At 41.0% G+C, this 16086-nt stretch overlaps 1 long non-coding RNA gene across 1 annotated transcript in view; it reads right to left on the bottom strand.

The window, feature by feature from the left end:
* LOC107193727 overlaps nucleotides 1-14936 on the bottom strand; it is a 124316-nt gene extending 109380 nt beyond the window's left edge. The window contains exon 1 of the long non-coding RNA XR_001516331.1: nucleotides 14714-14936. This is a non-coding gene — a long non-coding RNA (uncharacterized LOC107193727). The remainder of the gene's footprint in view (nucleotides 1-14713) is intronic.
* Between the last annotated feature and the right edge of the window lie 1150 nt (nucleotides 14937-16086).

The raw sequence follows: 16086 nt of genomic DNA, 5'->3' as shown, positions 1-16086 counted from the left end.
TTCTTCCTTTCACAAAAATATCGGTCGGGCCTAGTTTCCGAGATATTCGGAATGAACTGTCGGTACCAATACAGTGAAGGTAGAACTGCTGTTTAGGAGACTCACCTCCGATGATCTTGACCTTGACATATGTTGTTGAGTTCATCTTCCTAAACGACCTTCAAAATGTTTTAGCCGCCGGTACGTGTTTGTTAAAAAATTATTAATAAAAAAAATTTTATCCGTATACATATCCGTGCTGGCAAAATAAGTAGAAATAGAATGCAATGAACAGACGTGTTGGCCAAGTCAGCACCCAGTGATAACCACACATCCACAACGGGAAAGTAGTGGTACCGACATTTTTTTACGAATATCTCGGAAACTAGGGCCGACCTATATTTTTGTGAAAGAATAAAATTATTCAGAATGTTGATTTTTACAAAATATTCTCAAAATCATCGAAATTGGTGAGGAAATAATTCTTCGACAAGTTCACCACGAATATAAATGACAATCAATTGAAGGATATTATCTTCGGAATTATGCTTGAATAAAAGATAATCTGAACGTACAAATGCGTGCCAGTATCCCTAAACAGGTTAATACATTGGTTTAACAATTTTTAATTAGTAGAACAAATACTTAACTGTGTAGTCCCCAGTTGCCACCAACAAATTGCGTTATACACCGTGAAGTCACTAAAAAAGGGCATTCCCTATGTTTCTCATTATCCTTCATGTAATATGATTCTGGAAACACTCTCTATGTACACACATTCTACTGTGTAATCCCTTTTGCTACGTTCAAAAAGAAACCAACCCTGAAATATATTTCTGTAACATCCATTTAACTCAGGGTTACATTTAAAAAGAGCACGACTTTTTCACACCTCTAATCTCTTTTCGTTTCATTTTTACTCACACATCACACTATACATACACATTCTTGTCTATTACCAGCTAAACATCATCCACATGCCTCTCGCGTTACACACTTGTCTATTCTTTTATTTTGTGTTTCTAGGTGTAATAAAGACGAATTATATTATTATTCCCAGTTATTTTCACACGACAATAAGAAGAATAGTCTAAAAAAAAAACAAAAGGATCTGGAAAAAAAATGACTAGCAGAAGAACCAGTTTTTTTCCCGTTTCCGCGGCGAAGCGTACTCCTTGTCGCGAAGAATAACGCGCCCGACAATTTTTCTTTCCTTATTTTATTTTCCACTCCTCTGTATATTATGCAGTTAAACTTACGGGCTTATTCGAGCCAGTTCCTCATTCGAGGTAGGGCCAGGTCGCGTTTCTTTGTTCCCCGCGTGATAAACACTCGCGCCCGCGGCCGCGTCGCGACGCTTCACGGCTCGTGGAGGAGACACCCGACGATTTTCCTTTTGCAGAAGCGATAATTTCGTCTCGTCGGAAAAATGTCGCCTCACAGTACCGTCACTGATATACTTGTAATGGGATAGGAATGCCCGATTCCGAGTCGATTCTTCAACAAATCGATCTTTTCAGTCATTTCTCTGCTGTTCAATTTTTCCAAAACTATTATCTCCAGAAGAAATTCTTTGCTGTTCGATTATTCCAAAAATCGATCTTCTGAATCAATTCTCTACTGTTCAATTTTTCCAAGAATCAATCTCGTGGGGATGAAATAGAAACTCTCACGAGAGTTAGATAAACTATACGGTGTTCCTCTAAGAATCTCATTTCGACAATAACCGAATATTAGGACATGTAATAATCAAACAGTAACAACTACGGCATTGCCTACTCTCTGTAACGGGAAAAACTGTTATGTTATCGAAAAAAAAGTCCCGTACTTGAAACTTACGACGAATCGTTGGTGCAAATAAACAAAGAGAATATGTCTGTAAATCACCGAAGCTTGCCGAACCATCGTGCACTGTAATTATTTTATTCTTGTTTCCATTTCTCCGCTTCGGCGAAGTACATGCCAGTCTCCACTCTACCCCAACAATGAACACAGGAAAGAAAAACGAAGAGATATGTATAAAAAACAAAAGTATTCGAAATCTCCCGTCGTCGTCGACGTTTTTCCACACTCCGACTACAGAAAATCGCGATCAGTAGATGATGGGTCTAGTGGATAATGGTTCTTCGTATTTGCTGGACGGAATCAATCGCGGCGGATCTCTCGATCGTTCCCGGAACTGTTCGTGACATTCGTCAACCGCGACTGACAGACGCACAAAGCGTATCCGCGAGCGTAAACGTAAAAATCGACGGTGGCTGGGCGTGCATGGCGATCAACGTAGAAGAAAATTCCCGAGATCATGAGAACTCGCCCTACGGGAAGCATGAAGCTTCCACCTCAACCGTTGACACATCGTATTTGCAAAGTGACACCCATGAAAAGTCCACGAATTGAAAGCAATTATTTTAATGATACTGCCACTTGTGATACGATAAAGTTCTTAAAATCAATAAAAACATTTCATACGGAAAATATTTATAAAAATTCGTAGAATATTCCGCAAATTTGCATCGTCATATAAATGCCCAGGATACTTCTGGACGATAGTGTACGTACGTCACTTGATCTCGCTAGACGTTTGACTGCTCTGATTAAAATTGAACCTGCAAGTCAGAGGGATGATGCATCCGGGATTCGTGGCGCGACGGTATGAAGCATATTCGGCGGCCGGAGGAATCAATTAAACCGCGCTCGAACACACAGGATGGATATAGGGGAGCAACGTCGTGCATCGATATAGCGATATTCCATAGGGAAATGCATCCTTACTCGCAAGAGAGTGAGAGACAGACAGAGCATAAACGAAGAGAGATAAAGGGAGACGGGAGATGGTGAAAGAGAGTCGTAAAACCAAGAAGGGAGGTCACGACCTTCCCCTTTCCGATTTTTTTCATATTCATGAATCTCTAACAGAGTTACACAATTTTATTCGACTATTACACAGTAAAAAGCTGCAGTATCTAGGTGCATCATTCTGAGCTTTAAACAATTAATGATATTAAATAATGTTTACCAAATGTCGATTCATTCAAGAAGTAGTAGTATTTCATTATTAAAAATTAAAATTTCCACGTTCAAAAGATTAAAAATAACGAAGTACTTTTCATCTTTTATTCGAAACCTTTTATCTAGATAATGAATTTGCCTGTCTCTGATTTGTAAGTTGAGAAAACGCAATGCTCAAGCGTTTTTGAGAAAATTAGTGAAAAAATTTGGTAGGCTCGACATTCATATCAAAGGAGTCGATGGTTCGAATCCTCCTATCTGTTGTTTTTTCTGAACACACATACACTCCAAAAACATTGATAAATTCAAGGCAATAAGGCTTGGTCGGCACCATTTTCTGTCGTTCAATTGTAATAAACATTTTCAGGGATTATTTTTTTATAAAATGGAACCATACTAGGAGGTGAAGGCAAAAGAAATCGAATTTTGAAAATAAGGGCTACCCTAGTGCTAAAAACTAAAAAATTATGAAAAACATCGGAGAGGGGAAGATCATGACCTCCCCTTGCAAGACAAAGAGACGGAAAAACGTATTTGCTTGGCCAAACGACGAAATGGCTATCCCTCTGGTTGCGATTCCTGTCCGCAGCGATCGTGGATTATTTCGCCGGGGCCGTACGGGGCGTACTCGCGCGCGTGTCAATATTAAATTCGAACGTGGACCAGTCCTCCGCGTTCGAAATTCGTGGAATCCGTGGAAAAACATTCCGCGCGGCGCGGGCCAGAAAAGGGAGTCCCTTGTTCCCCGGTTTCGATTCGCGTCGGGAATTCTTGATGGGACCAGTCGTTTCTCTCTCATTCTCTCTCTCTACCCGCCACCCATCCCTCCCTTTTTGCACCGGTTTGGGCGAGACTGAATTTATACAGGGTGGTCAAAAACGACTGCGTGGAATTGTAACGCGGCATTTGAAATGGTGGGCGAATAAGGAACGGTTAAATGGACTCGGATTAATAAATAGAGAAAGTGGTCTCACTTGGAAAATGTTATAATGTATGATAAGAGTACTGAGAATTCTAATATAATTATAATAACAAAAAATACAGTGGTTCTATAGTGGGATTAAAGGAATAAATGACACGTCGATATGAACATTCAAGAGTTAACTCGTTTTAACCCTCTGGGACGCGTTTTCCCGTAACGAGTTAATTCTCTATAGCCCTGTGTGACTTTTGAAGTTACGTACCGATATATCGACATTTTTGTTACTCTAATTTAATTTTTTGCCGTTATGAGGCGTACACATCGTGCTCTATAACCTCCCTTTGGTAAACGATAAGATTCTTTGTAACGATTATAAACTGTAGCTTGAGATGTCGCAGCAATAATAAAATCTTCGAAAATTGTAAATTCATTGGTAATTTGTATTTAGAGGTTTAGAAATTAAAAGTTGTAGAATTCTACAAATAAATAATAATAATAAATCTTTAGTTGCCTTGACTATAGATTATAAACACTTCGATGGATCGACCATGACTATCGATTGTAAACACTTCAATGTATGGACCTTGACTATCGATTATAAACACTTCGATGCATCGACCATGACTATCGATTGTAAAACGCATCGATACATCAACATTGACTGTATTGTATCACGTGGATACACGCCCTAAACGGGCGCAGGGCGCGGTCTCGATGTTCGAACAAGTTCCCTGGAATATTCGTCGGGCCACGATAGCCTCGCGACGTCCAAGAAAAGACGGGCCCTCTCGCGTCGTTGACCCTGCTCTTCCCGCAAAGTATTCCCCGTGAATGCGAGACCGCTATAGTTGGCGACTGCACGATATGTAAACTCGCTGCTCGCTTACATGAAGTTATTACTCGTGTACGGTAGATTGTGTGATCCCCAACTCGCCGGTCGGCTGCTTTCCAACCGTTCCTTCTACATAAAGTGAGACACAGATCTGGAGAACCACCAAACATACGTAACAATTTCACCAAAAATTCATTTGGGTGAATATTATGTGGTTCGAAGTATGCACCCTCGCTAGCAAACTCGACTTCTGCTAGGACAAAAAGTGAGGTAAGAGAAAGGCCTCCTACCACTTGGTTTTATTTCAAGTAGGTACTGAAAGAAATGTTAAATGGACTTTATACACTCTGACTCAGGTCCAAATATGTCGTTTAACCAACGATCGTCACGTCTCAGATGACTATTCAGACCAAGTTATTTAATTATTTCAGTAGATAGACCGATCAGGTACATGGCACGCAAACCACGAAAAATTGTAGACGATACTTGGTCATGAAGTGTCTCCAAAATGATTCCAAGTTATTACGTGCCTCGCCCTGTATACAACAACCGCGAGTAGCTAACGCCTGGCCAAGTGCAATCTAATTCGATCACGTTTCCCTTTATGACCCATCCACCGGCTTCGACGGTCCGTACATCGAAGTCTAGTTATTATAATTTGAAAAGTTCAAATTGTTTAAACACAATGGTATTGTCGTAATGATATTTTGAAAACTGATACAAGCTCATCTGGACTGGAAAAATTGAGAATGAAAAATTATTTCTCGGGAGACTTTCTATAAATTCTAATAATAGTAATGAAGGTCAAAGTAGTTTTACTGAAAGAGTCGAGAGAGATTCGATTTAAGAACGTTTCCAGTAAAATATGCAAATAATATCCATAAAACCGATACAGATTTTTTTCCACTTTATAACTGTACTATTTTACGGATTTCAATATAGCTTTGTTGCTATTGGAAAGTGTACCAAAGATTCAATCTAAATCTCGTCTTTATGTCTCGCATTTCATCATAAAAAGACTTCAGATTACCCATGGGGAACCATTAAAATGAAGTTAATGCCAGCCTAGCTACGGATTCTATTGCCTTATAAGTTAGGATTATAGTGCTGTAGGAATGCCTTGAAAATATTCCATGAAAAATTCAACAAACACAAGATTGGAATTTGCATACTTATTATAAGCACGAAAGTCAATGTGAAGAAGAGAATGTAAGTGTACAAAGAATGAAACCATTAATTCTTCTCGTGCTTCATTTAATTCCTCGAGAAATGATTTTTAATGGGAATCTACATATCGAACGTATACGCATTTAAAACACAATGAAAAAGAAAACTCAACAGCAATTAATTTAATTTTCCTTCTATGTTCAACGTAATACAAATTCCTTACTCAGAAAACCATATTTTCCTTAAATTTGGGTTCCTTCAAAACAATCCACGAGACTTAGAATTTGCACAAATATGGATTAATTTGCACTCCAAAAGGTACCTTCTTCTGTCAAGTAACTTGACCGACCATTAGGAAAAAAGAAATCGAAATTCCGATGGAAGCTGATATCCTGAAATGGAAGACAAAATTCTGAAATGGAAGACGAAATTCTGAAATAGACGATGAAATTCGAAATGGCAATAGGATTCTTCTTCACCTAGCTGAAAAAAAATGACTACAGCGCTGAAATGCTCATCCACTAACAAGGTTACGTACTTTCAAAACCGATTGTCCCCGAAGAGAACACCTTCCATACAAATTTCTGCATCAAAGATCACCTGCTACTTAATTCCAAACGAGTTTCCATGTAACACTCAACACCCATTGCCCTATTTCGTAACAGACGCTACGGAATGAATCCAGTGTGACTACCCAGCAAAAATATTTCGTACCAAGTTATGCAAGAAAACAGTACTAAATCTGAAAAAAGTACTAAATTTTTATTTGACTGCACTTTACTCTATAAAGGGCAATTTACGTTATTACTAACTTATCACCGAAACATCTGACTATTTAGATATCCCGTAGATTCCACTTTTGTGTGCTAAGTGTCAAATGTAAAGCAAAATTTTATTTCCACCATCTGATTCATCTCTTGAAACCATTTGAATTACATACAAAATATTTCTCGTATGATCACGGATAGAGAAGATATTTAGGTGGCCTGTTTTAAGCGGAACACCCTGTACATGTACGTAATCTAATAGTAAATAAAAATTATTATTAAAATATATTCTGACCTTTTAATTCCACGACTACCGCGAAAAATTTGAAAAATTTTTGGTGGCCCTAACGGTTTGGCCAGGGACTGTACTACTGGTGGTCTCGCTGAATGAATCGTGCCGTGGGTAGCCCGTCGACATACCGCGGTGGCGGCAAGAATCATGTATACACGCAGCTTGTGTGGTGGGAGGGGGCAAAGACGAGCAGCTGGGCGGATGACGTCAAACGGCCGTGTTCCACGGATCCCAGCGGGCAACGGAGGCGAGCTCTCTCGTTCGCCAGGGAATTCCTCCAGGACGCCACCACTTCACGGCGGCTATCTTTCCATTTACGGGGTGTCACGATTAATTCGATACGATGTCCCGAGTGAGTATGAAGCGAACGCGGGATAAATAAGGGGGAGGACATAACGGAGTCGCAGGCCGCGGCGACGGGGATGTATTTGCATGGGCGAATTGGAACACCTGGAAATACGTGTTTCCCGGGGAGAAATTGCGCGAAACGTCCTTGCCACACGTTTCCACCGGTTAATTCAAGGAAAGTGCCCCTCCCCCCGTCTGCTATTGCGATTCCCTGAAACGGGTCCGATGCACGGAACGAATACCCTTCCCTCGTTATAATAATATCCCTATCATACTGCTCGCGCGCAAAAAAAGGGGGGGAGGGAATTTCAGCGCCGAGGATTCTAACGCAGAATTGTGGTTGGAGAGATGTGGATCGCTCGGAAGTAATGATGGGGTATTCGGTACGCTATTTCGCAAAATCTACTGGATGTTCATTTATTTAGTGAACTTTTCTGACACTGGAACTACTTCTTGTCTTACGACTGATAAAATTGTAAAAGTGGTGCCGTCAGGATTCCTATTGGCTTGAAATTGAATAGGAAGTTCCTCGTGAGAGTTTCTACTTCATCCCCACCACTGGGGAGGCCGTGGAAAGTGTCAAGTATATACTTTGTTGCCCTCCCCCCCGCTTCTGTTGTCAACGCTCAGACTTAGAACAAAAAATAGATTTGTGAGGCATTTGCAGTATACCGTAAAAGTTTTGGAGACGCTCCGAGTATCAAACTCTCATGGAGCCTTTACTGTATATATATACATGAGACGATACTCGCTCCGTTCCTCGTGTCTGTGTGTCCATTCCTCAGAATGTTGAAAAATAACGAAAAGTGCCTGGTACAGACTCCTCTCGATTATCGTCCCGAAGTCGGGTCCACGCCGGGACAATAATTTTATAGGGAGAAATGCTTCAGACCCTCATAAATCCGTTTTTTACCCGAAGCCCGAGCCTCGGCAACAAAAGTGGAGGGGCAACAAAGTATGCGCTTCACAGGTTCACGCCCCCCCCCCTCAGTGGTGGGGATAAGGCCTGGACAATAATCGTGTAGAACCAGCCAGACGATAATCGACAAGACTCTGCAGTTCGAAAGGCTAGCAGAAAGGTCTCGTAACGTTACAAATTCTTGGAACACGAAAAGTGTAATGGGGGTTTGAAGTGTAGTCGAAAAAGAGGGTACATATGTACATACACATATACGCCGAAGGAAGAGAACACGGACATTGTTCGCGGGGCGTGAACGATAAGGCACAAAAGCGACGAAGAAGCAGCTGGTTGACGATGACGTCACTACCTGTCTTGCAGCTCTCTGCCGACACCCCGGGGTATGGGTCAGCTTGACCGGAATATGTGAGAGGTTCCAGCAACTATTCCTCCTCCGTGGCGGAACTTCATTTGCGAACACGGACTGCGCACTTTCTGTAGAAACTCGCGAAGCCTGGTTGGGTAAGTTGCTGCAAGTATTTCCTACTGAAGTCGAGCATCGTGCACGGGAAACGTCTTAATACCTTCGCCCTCGTGGTATTACGTGGGAAACGCGGAGGAGATTGGGATAGTACTTAAATTCACAAACGTTGTTAACGATTTAGTTCCGAAATTATTTCAAAATTACCAAGGGAATATTTTGTTGCATTTTTGCGTACACTACGTGATATACAAATGATTCACAGGAACATTTTGACACTTTGAATCCGTCTAATGCCATTTGACAACTTTTTTACTTTTATTTATTTATTTATTTATTTATTTATTAACGGAATAAAAACCCTTTAGTATAAAGTTATGATAAGAAGAGAAGTACGATATTCAATTTGATACATCGAAGTATTTAGTATCGATATTCAGGGTTAATACATCAAAGTATTTGCAATCGATATTCAGGGTTGATACATCGAAGTATTTACAATCGATAGAGAAGCTCGACATATCTATGTATCTACAATCGATTGAGGTTAACACATCGAAGTCTGCAATTAAAAATTGTAATCTATATATCAAAGTATCTAAAATCAATATTGTTGTACTGAAGTACCTATTACAGATATTATGAATTGATATATCAAATCACGTGTAATCGGATTCCATTATAAATGTACCAACGTATTGTACACACAATTGAAAATAACTGTCGATGTACCATATCGGGTGTTCGTAATATACTGTAAGTACCCGTCAATCTGTCCAAGTATCCGCACATTCCGAGTAATCTTCCTCAACCATAAATCATTCGATAATAGACGCTAATGTTATTGCACTCACGACTAATCAGTATAATTAGCGTTTACATACTCTTAAAACAGTAATTTCCCGGACTATATCACCGGATAATAATCGCCGTCGATCGATGGCAATCGGTTTTCTCGCTAAGTGCACGCCGTTACCGAACGTCTTGCGTAATCTAATGTCGTATTGTCGCAACAGGAACCGCCGTTAACAACACCATCTTCTATACAATATGTATCGGTTCGCAGTGAAAAGAATGGTAAATCCAATTAAGGGGAAACACCACTGTTAAACTTGAAAAAAAAATTAATTTTTTTTTAAATGCATTTTCTTAAAGTTTAACTCTTCAAAAACACTATTCGACAATTTCAAATGGATATTCCAAGAATTTACAAAGATGCAGTGCATTCTGATTACATTAATAATTTCAAGTCAAACTTTCAATGCGTTTTTCTCGAAGCGACAGTTTTCTAACTGGTGGGTTCGATAACTCTATCAATTTTTATTCAGTCGGCTTGAGTTTTTGGAAAGAATTCTTAAACCAAGATTACTTTCAGTTGCACGTACGGATATTGTGACCAAAAGTAAAGTTTTCGAAATACACTAAAAAAACTGTCAATTTTTTTGCAGAATTTTCGAAACTTTCTCTTCTAAGGGGCGCTATTCTTACAAAAATAACTTCTTTTTAAAATCCTTACGTGTAACGGAAACTGATCTCGTATAGTCAATAAAAAAGTTTTTGCATTTGATTTCAAAGCTGCTGTTCCAAAGTTACACATCCCGTCAGCGACCCTTTTTTGTGAAGGGTCAAGAAGATTAATCATGTATTAAAATTTCTGTATATTTTCCTATTAATTATTAAAACCAAGTAATACAAATTTTATGTGGAAACTGTAAATTATTCATGAGAAAAAAATTCCTAAAAAAAGACTTATTTTCCTGGCTGTCACAATGGGGTCTCCCCTTAACATGGGTGAATGTCACCACTCGGAAATCAATGAAACAACGTACTACAACCGTGTAAACGCGTTTTCGAGCCCGTATCAATATCCCGTGCCAGTAGCGCCGTTGCAATACACGATGAGTACTTCCGTCGAACGACTGAAAAACGGACGGGAATGTTAATTAAAGTGTTTTACGAGAGTCAGTTACACCGACACCCCCGGGCACGGGTCAACGGTTTCCTGGACGACCAGGCACACACTTGGGACGTTTTTATTCCTGACAAATGTCCAGTTGGTAATTCGAGATACCCCATGGCGTTCAAGACAGTTCGAGGCACTGTCGAATTGAAACGGGGAGCGGGCATTTGACTAGCAACTGAGGTGTGAAACAGTTAATCGGTTGACGATAACTTTGTGATACGGCTCGATGACAGGGCGATCCCCAATGGTACGCAAACGGCCATTGAGAGAGGATGCAGTTTCTTTCGACAGTTCTTTACCCAAAGACTTGTCGACTCGCGTAAACAAAGTGGCAGGCCTCTTCTACAAGTTTACGACCGAAGAACAAACGTTGTCTTCGGAGACTATTTTTTTTTCATTTCAAACTGTATGTGAATCACGCCTACTTTTTTTTCTCGGGCCACATACACATATTTGCTACGTTACGCGGGTCGCAACATACATATTACACTATACCTCTCAATATAATGATGTAAAAAATAAAACTCTAAACCTAAATGTAACCAAGCGTTTATTTAAGAATTACTGTGATTTTTCATGTTGAGACAAACTTTTGACTATTTCAGACAAATTAGGTTTATAAATGGTATATGCTACTCTCAATACGTCATCAAGGTGAAAATTAGTAAGTCAATTTCTATGTACATTGTTACCAATCGCATCGCGTAGTCAACGTTACCGCAGGAACTCGCGCTCTGATTGGTCGGGGTTTTTCATTAATATCTTGTTAACAAAGCCTCAGATAACATTTTTGCGAAGGACAAACTTGTTTCAAATCAACTCACGAGTCTCTCATTTCCGGGTCCTCCAACATTTTTGTTACACCTTGCATATCTATATATCTATACATCTATATTAAATGTTTTATGTTTGGAAATCACTTTTTTAATAAATGTAACTGCAAAACAATGAAGGAGAACCATCTGGGAAATCATGCAAATGCACAGTAGTGTACAAATTGGCACATTTCGTTTCTGAGTGTTCCGCCGTCAAAGAGTTAAACCTAGACAAGCAGGATGTCGAGTCACTTTTTGACCAGTGTTTACATCATAACAAACGTGTGCCGTACGAAACGCCTGAGATATGTATGTAAAGAAGAACACGCGGTACAAAAAAAAAAGATACATACCCTATTAATCGCATTAAATAAACATATTACGCTTCGAATGAAAGACAGAAAAGGTATTCGTTCAGGAGAAGAATGGAATGGTTAAGAGGGCATCGCCAGACACGTAGATATTGAAGTTTCCATTAGAAAGGTTTAAACTTTCAAGAAATTTTTAAAAGTTTAATGGATAGTAGCCGGTGGGAATATGGAAGTCGTTTGTGACGAGCTTGAATGGTGTGTTATGTGAATAGAGCATCTGGTCGTAGGGGAACGCGGAGATTTCTACACCCTCGTTTCGAAAGCGGCGTTAATGCCTTTCCCAGAAATATTTCGCAGCACTCCATTCGTATGATCCCATAGAATACACACTCGCTGTGATCATGTGTATCCGTTACTCGATGCAATCGACATCGAATAATAGAATTACAAAAACCGACTAAATTCTGGGAACCTGCCTCTCGTCGTGGAACGTCGCGTAATCAAGTTAAAAGAAACGCAACGTGAGAAAGTACAGAGATATACGCATTAAGGCGCATCCTCATTGCCACGCTATGGTTCGTGGCTGTTGAATGGTAAGGCCTATTATCCACTAAGGCGTCTCGTCATAAATATTTGACGCTTGCATATAGCGACCAATTGAAAACATTATATATGAAAATAAAACGAAGCACTAATTCGTCATAACCAAACATTTGTAATGATTAAATGTTATTTAATTTTACTTGGAATAAATTTCAATTTTTGAAGATTTATGTAGTTTATTATTACTATTTTTTACCCCATCCCATCCCATCCCGTTTTCAACCAAGGGACCTCGAAGGTTTAATTGCCCTGGGCCTCAAAAATCTTAATCCGAGCCTGAGGATACAGTGCCTAATAATAACGCGTTTCTAAACATTTCAGCGTGCAGAAAATGTCTGGTTTTGCCATGAGGCAAAAACCGCCATAATGGGGGACACGCGTCTTTACGTGTGTCCGGGAGAACAACCGCAAAAAGTTGCACGTATGGAACGTAATAGATACACGGTCGCCGATGAGACAACCCCCGCGCAACATCGGCTCCCGATCGAAGGATCGCGCCAAGACGGTATAACCTGAATGACACAATCGGGTGGAGGCAGTGAACTTCTACCAGAGACTATTTCAAGCCCGAAGACGCAGGAAGAGGCAGGCGCCCGCGTGCGCGCGAGGGAGAGAAGCGAACCAAACCAGTTCACCGCGTAGGGCTACGTGACTTACGTGAAATAATACCGCTCGAACGTCGGGTTTAAACGCGTCAGTTAATGCGCTTCTGCGCGACCTAACTAGAAGACGTTTACTGGCAAGCCAGCAGTTCGATCCACGGTTGATGTGGAATCAGAAATTTTCTAGAAAGAAACACGTACAAATTTATGATTAGGTCCATTAACAACAATGGTGCTAATAGAGGAAGAATGAGAGAATTACATTCTATTGTTACAAATAGTTTGCAATTTGGTTCTGATACAATTTTATTTTTTGTCGCGTCAAATTTTTCGTAATGATCAGCGAGACAGTGTTCTCGTTCTCTCTCTAGAACTGCGGTTTGGTGGTCTCGGTGTAATTGTATCGCTATCCCCACCACAAGATCGGAATAATGATGAGGGATAGAATGAGAAAGAAATCTGAAAACGAGTAGGCAGCCATGAAACGGTCGTAAAACTGAATCCACTGGCTCTTTATAATCTCGTTGCCAGCCCCCCAAATGGTGCGCCTATAGGGAGATAATACTGTACTATCGCTCGCGATTCAGTTGTCTGCAGAGACCAATTCGACGACTTGTTTTCTTGTGTCGAGTCACCGTCAGAAATCACGAGAGACAGATCGCTAATAAACAATCTTGTATATTTTAGTAAACTAAGGGATTGATTGCGTCGCGTCAATTGACGCTTTGACTAATCACATAAATAGATTATACCCCAAACTACATTCAAATGTCACGTTTAAACGTGTCAATGTGTCGATCTCGCGTGGTTTACCCCGTCAGGCAGATTGTAGCAAACAATAGACAGATTTAGATTATAGCTGACAGATAATCCTAAATATTTATCACAAAGTAAAAAGGAGTTACGATTACAAAAAGAGGATTATTTTACTTGGGATTTGCTTGTGCACAAAGTAAAATACAATAAATTCGAATCTCGTATATTGTTATAGGGTTCTTATCTAGACCCTCCGCAGTCAAGGGGTTAAGCGCTTCGACTAATCGTTCCAGATAGACCGTAAGCCTATAAATACACGAGGTGGTTTTCGATGAAATGACCCGACAGTTGCACCAGATGCACAACGAAATGATTAACTAACCGAATCATCAGGAATGATACGTTGTCAGTTTTACAAAAGCCTTTCAGCTTTTATAGAGAAACACTAACCAATATTCTGCCGTCCTAGTGATGGTATTATTAACTATTAGAGTGGGAAGACGATCCTGGCGCTACAAACAGTGAAATCGCTTCCGAAATTTTTATGGAAACAATATTCGTTCAATCCGAAAAACGCTCGTGTCACTAGTGTAAACAGTTCAATTACTAGAAACGAGATGATGTGCTCATTCGTCAATAACCACTTCGTGTGACCTTAGTCGAACGGTAGGATTTCCAATCAGCGTCAAACGGCTCTGAATAACTTCATAGATGAATCATAACCTATAAGCGTTTCGTATATCAGTCAACCGTATCTAACCCGTAACATCTGACGATCGCCGCCCCCCCCCCCCGCCCCCCACTTCCAGTAACACTCGTGTTGTACAAAAAACACGCGCGTTGTCTCTCGCTGATTGAAAATCCCAAACTAAAGAGATCGAGAAGATGCGTTCGCGGATGCGTCCGCGAGAGCGCGTACGCCACCGTCTGGATCATTACTCATGTAAGGACAAAATTCATCGACTTACGTCAACTGCAACCTCCACTCTCGGTCGATACCAGCCGTTATCTCTTTCTCTCTCTTGCTCCCGCACCGTGGCTGCTGGTCCCTTTGTTCCCTCTCGCTTATCGTCCCGGCGTATTCACCATAAGCACCAAAAAACAGAGAACTGAACAACGGATATACCCAGACACGAACGTAACAAAACGAGACAACGGTCTTCTCTTGCCACACGGACACGAACCGTGGGGTAGGAGGGAGAACGCTGAGGGAAAACAAGGAAAAACGTTGAACACAAACACACACGCGACCCGATCCCGGCACAGCTGGTTGGATACAGAACGTCGTGCGCGTTTAGCGCTCCACGGTGTCGAATATGTACACGAAAACGGCCGCTTCAAGGGCAAGGCTAGCCCTCGTCGTTGATCAGACGCGGCATCATGTGATTATCGAACATGAACACGCACGAGAGATCGAAGACGCGCGGATTCCCCCACAACGATACGAGTTTTCGCGTGAATTCAACGGACCCAAACGGACCGGACAGAGCTTTTGTTCCGCGACAAGGAGAAGAACCGAGCTCGTCACGAACCGACTCCCACGATGGACGCGACGATACTGAGGCGCCGGCGTGTTTATTGCCCCCACCACTGCGAGCGCCCCCTACACCACACCGCACCGCGCTTGCCCCCCGCCAGCCCCCGCGCTCCTTCCGTCGCCGCTATGCATGCCGGATTCTATCCCCACCAACGACGATTCAACACCCCCACTCGGCCTTCCCCACCCGTTTGAAACTCTCGTGCTTTATCCCGGGTCGCGCGAACGAGACCAGCACAGCTGGTACGGCTACGGATTTTGATGAAATTTTGAGGGATGCTTCTTGACCTTAAGGGTCGTTCGTGTTTTTCTTAGGGATAAAGGTTGGCGCATACCGTGTTCTGGTCGACGTGACATGAAAGCGCCATGCGACTTCAGGTAATTCTTTATGCTATGTAAGCTTTTGAAGAAGCTTTTATTCCATGCTTCTTTTTCATACAGGTGTAGCTGTAGATTAACACGGTTATCTAATTTGTTTTTAACCTTGTTATTTTCCTCAGGGCTATATGACCCGGAATGGTGATTACATTTCGATAGGTATTATAATTTTAAATGTTTGTGTTTAGTATCCAACGTATTTGAAATTTCACGTCTACTTTATGTCGATTATCCATTTTTTCAGAATAAATCATTTCAAAATTTAAAATAATTTAATTTAAAGAGATAACAAATATGAAGGGTAAGTGAGGAGCACGGCAGGGTTTATTATGGCGTTGTTGTGAACATAATACGAACGTAATGTGAGGGATATGAGACTAAAGCTGCGTCTACACTATATAACAAAGCAAGGTTATATGGCATGGT

Source organism: Dufourea novaeangliae, unplaced genomic scaffold (assembly GCF_001272555.1).
Source record: "Dufourea novaeangliae isolate 0120121106 unplaced genomic scaffold, ASM127255v1 scaffold25, whole genome shotgun sequence".
NCBI lineage: Eukaryota > Metazoa > Arthropoda > Insecta > Hymenoptera > Halictidae > Dufourea > Dufourea novaeangliae.
Note: the sequence above shows the minus strand (reverse complement) of the source record. Positions and strands in the feature narration are given on the sequence as shown.